Source organism: Coenobita brevimanus, chromosome 101, assembly GCF_032717465.1.
Source record: "Coenobita brevimanus isolate Jiangsu-jjx chromosome 101, ASM3271746v2, whole genome shotgun sequence".
NCBI lineage: Eukaryota > Metazoa > Arthropoda > Malacostraca > Decapoda > Coenobitidae > Coenobita > Coenobita brevimanus.
This window is the reverse complement of record NC_137054.1, coordinates 30389312-30394157: the sequence shown is the minus strand read 5'-3', so window position 1 is coordinate 30394157 and position 4846 is coordinate 30389312.

The following is a 4846-nucleotide window of genomic DNA, read 5'->3' as shown; positions in this document are numbered from 1 at the left end:
AAGCTCTAGAAATTATCATGAAAATCTGAAGGCTTGTCCACATCTTCGTGTTCCAGTTTTGACTATACAAACCTAAGAAGACAGTGACCGACCAAGCATTCTGAGAGGAGTGGTACACATTTAATCTAACAGATCTGGTCCTACTTCCCAACACGAATAAATCATTCATTCATTCATTGCCAGACGCCATAATCCCAAACGGGGTGGCCAAGGACTTAGAGTTATTTGTTTTACAGGGAGGGTCACTAATCCTCCACCAACCCACGTGACACGTAGGGAGCATGTATGGTTTCGATAGATGGATACCACCCAGCATTGTAAATGGTTTCTTGGCTTAGAAGAAGGACAAGCAGGTGCATCCTGTTGTCACAGGCGGTTGAGTAAGAATTTCCACCAATCCCTTTGCCAGGAACTCTGAGTTTCTTGTTTTACAGGGAGGGGCACTAATCCTCCACCAACCCATTTGGCACGTAGGGAGCACGTATGGCTTGGATATATGGATATCACCCAGCATTGTCTGTTATTGCTCAATCTCGTGCAGCTAGAATTGCCACTTATCCCTCTAAGAAGAAGTTGTGAACTGGACACCAATTAATGGAGATCTGTCGACTAATAGCCCAGAGTCTCGTTCGTTATCGGAATTAACCAGACAAATCGCTCCACCAACTAAGAACGGCCATGCACCACCACCCACTGAATAGAGAAAGAGCTCTCAATCTGTCAATCCTTCCGGTGTCCGGGCCTAGTGAGATTTCCCGTGTTGAGTTAAATTAATCCGCAGGCTCCACTCCTGGTGGTGCCCTTCCGTCAATTCCTTTAAGTTTCAGCTTTGCAACCATACTTCCCCCGGAACTCAAAGACTCTGGTTTCCCGGAAGCTACCCGCTGGGTCATGGGAATAACGCCAACGGATAGCTGGTCAGCATCGTTTATGGTTAGAAATAGGGCGGTATCTGATCGCCTTCGAACCTCTAACTTTCGTTCTTGATTAATGAAAACATCCTTGGCAAATGCTTTCGCAGCAATTCGTCCTGCTACGGTCCAAGAATTTCACCTCTAGCGTCGCAATACGAATGCCCCCGCCTGTTTCTATTAGTCATTACCACGGGTTCCGAGGAAAACCGACAAAACAGAACCGAGGTCCTATTCCATTATTCCATGCATAGACATTTAGGCCATTCATGTAGCCTGCTCTGAGCACTCTAATTTTTTCAAAGTAAACTTGCCAGCCACTCGGGACACTCGATGAAGAGCACCCTGGGCGAGCCAGCGGGGCCTGGACTGTTAAATACCAGGCTGTTCGGAGCGAGACAGTAAACATCGGAAGGTGTACCGCCAGTCCGTAACTGTAGTCCAACTACGAGCTTTTTAACCGCAACAACTTTAATATACGCTACTGGAGCTGGAATTACCGCGGCTGCTGGTACCAGACTTGCCCTCCAATAGATCCTCGTTAAAGGATTTAAAGTGTACTCATTCCGATTGTGAGGCCTCGGATGAGTCTCACATCGTTATTTTTCGCCACTACCTCCCCAGGCCGGGATTAGACGCCCTGGTGACGGGCTAATGGCAATAATATTGTTTCTAACCGCAAAGGTGAATGTAGTCATCTGAAAGTAACAAGAACTGAGTAACAAACAACGTCATCGTAATGAAGAGATCTGAAAGTAGCAGGAACTGAGTAACAAACAACGTCATCGTAATAATATTTTCTAGCAAATCAATATCCCCTTGCTTCTCTCACTATCATTCTCCCATCCTTCTTCATTACAATACTTCCCACGCTCTCTCTCTCTCTCTCTCTCTCTCTCTCTCTCTCTCTCTCTCTCTCTCTCTCTCTGTACTATATATATATATATATATATCGTAATGAAGAGACATTTGAAGTAGCAGGAACTGAGCAACAAACATATATTATTTTTCAAAGTTCAGACATACACTGTCACTATCACATGCCTCGAGAAAATATCGCAGAAAAGTGGCGGTTTATCTACAGCTTCATGTTGTTTTGATAATACTGTCATTTGTAGTCAAGTGTTGGTGTGTGAGGGTGTGTGTGGCGCCATGTAGCGGTAGGTGGGTGCACTACTGCATTCTGCCAACGTGTTTGCCACAGTTCATTCAGTTTAATTAGGCGGAGATTTTCTTTTTCAACTTATGTTCGCTCAGTGACAAAATATGACAATACTATGGCTGAACAGCCTATCCATTGAATTCCTTCGTGACTGACACCATAATCTAGAGTTAATCTCTTGCTACAGCTCAACATTCAGTATTGAATGATGGCAATTGCACGGTTAGTTAATACGAACAGAGCATAGTCATGTCCAGAGTCGGATGTAAAGAGGAAATACGTGGATGCTTGATACGCAGTCCAGGTCGGGACAACTCTAGTAATATACTTCACTTAATGACAAACCATTTTATTTAGAGTGAGTCATAGTTACCTGACAACAATAATAAGAGTATCGTTAACCACCCATGGTTGAGACAACGGTATTTTTCAGTTCTAAAGAATACCAATTTTATTAAGCGGAGAGGATCATAGGAACAAAGTTTTACGTAGTGGGAAGCAGGTTTAAAACATAGACAGTGAAACAGTTCCACTTTCGCAAGACATTTTTCCTGATTCCTACCTGGCTAGATTGAGAATGGGTTTCTTCTGTCACTCAGTCTCCCAGCGAGGTCCGATCCCACGCTGGATGCCATACTTGTTGATAGAAATAAAGCATAGACCTGCAGATTGATGACGATGACGATGACGATGATGATGATGATGATGATGATAAGGATAATTCAAGTCAACTGCTGTACCAACATTTCACATAAAACAAAAACAGCAACTATCAACTTTCTATATATTATGACAACCTGGTACTTATTGTTAAAGTTTCTCATATATTGTCACAGCTTGTACATGCTTACCGTCAAAAGCAGAACTTTGACTATAATTACTGCCACAGGAGCCAACTTTGCCACAACTATCGCAATGTTCACCCCTGCCCATACAGTATTTCCCCCACAAACACTTTTCACCCTCATTGGCTTTCGTCACATCTGCCACGAAAGTCACAGCCACCAACATTGTCACAACTACCGCCATTTCAGCTCTGTTCAGGAAGATGGCAGTAAGTACGTTCATTAGTAACAATTCATTAACAGTTACGTTTACCGATACAGGGGAAAAAATTTGTCCAGAATAATAAATAACCTAATTCTAAACGCTATGACCGCCAATGTCTCTGACCCATTCAGCACGATGGCGTATTTTAAATACTGTTTTTGTTTCCACAAGACACTTGCATTAATATTAGGAGATACTTCTCGTCTTTTAGGGAGGCGATATCGCCTTCCTTAGCTCTCCACTGCAAAGAAGCTTTCCTAAGCTAAGTATCATAGTCTATTATAAGAAGGGGATAATGTATAATTGCAACCTTGAGTTGGAGGAATTGAATGAAATAAAGATGAAACCAAAGGCCTATATATATAAAGATGAAACCAAAGGCCTATATAAGTTTTATCTTTTGAATAAAGACCATTCTAAAGCCAAAATAAAGATGTCAGTTCCAGATGTCTGGAGGAAACTTTACAATGAAAAGCCTGAAGGCAGAAATTGTAGAGGAAAAAAAAGTTTGAGGCAGTGTTGTAGAACAAACCAGTTTTACGTGAAAGAATTAAAAAAAAAAACATCAAGCACTGAATTAGAGAGCTAGAGAGGAGACGATATGCGAGTGGATGGGTGCTGCATGCCCGCCGTAATGAAGATGGCATACAGGCAAAGAGTTTATTAGAATAATATTCTGCGAAGTGGCTACTGTGTGTCGTGATTTTGTTAGCATGGAAGATTTCGTAATCCCTTCTTCTCAGCAATTTATTTTTGCGTAGTGCACCTATTTCTTCCTCTAGTTTACTGCAGACAGACTAAGTCGATATTCAAAAGTGGCAGATAATATACACAAGAATATTAAAGTATCAGAACCATTATTTATTGTTTAAGATGAACTGCTACGAATCTCCAATGACAACAATAAGTACGACCAGTGAGTATGATCAGCAACATCACTACCACCTTCGTCAACACCAGTTACCACAGCCACCAGTACAGTCATTACCCCTCGCCCCTTCCATCACCAACGTGGTCACCACAATCAACACCATTACCAGAATTAACTACATGAGCGCTACAACTCTGACGCCGCCGCTAAAACTGTCACTGTTATCCTGTTTACCTTTAATGTGGCAATTCCCCAAAACTACCACCATTACTACAATGGCTAGGTCTGTTATGGCTTCCAGCATTCTGGTTATCTCACTGTTGCCAAATTAATATCCATTCATCACTCACAGCTAACATATAACCATTATTGTGCCGGGAATCGAACCCAGGACTGGTAAATGAGGGCCAGACAGCTTTCCATTATACCACTACCAGGTAAAAGTTGTGCCACCTTGTCACATCATACTAACTGCCGGATGTGTTTTGAGTATGGTAAAGGCTTACATGTGGCCGAATGCCAAGTGATGTCTCTTCCTTTTTAGGTTCGCAGTAGGGGGCGGGGGCACCTTGGATACAAGTATGTGATGAAGTGAGACAGCTTAATTAACATGGTCGTTGTACAGTGGAAACCAAGTAGCTCTATTATCACACCTATCGTCGTTATAGCTATTACCAAAGCTACTAACACAATACAACTACTAAAGTTAACATTATTACCTCAGCTATCAACATCATCGTTATTACTAAAGCTACCAGTCTTATACAGGCTTATACTGCCACCAAACTGCGACTTGCACCGGACTTACCAATATTCCACCAGCACATTATCACTGTAATCACAGTTAGCATT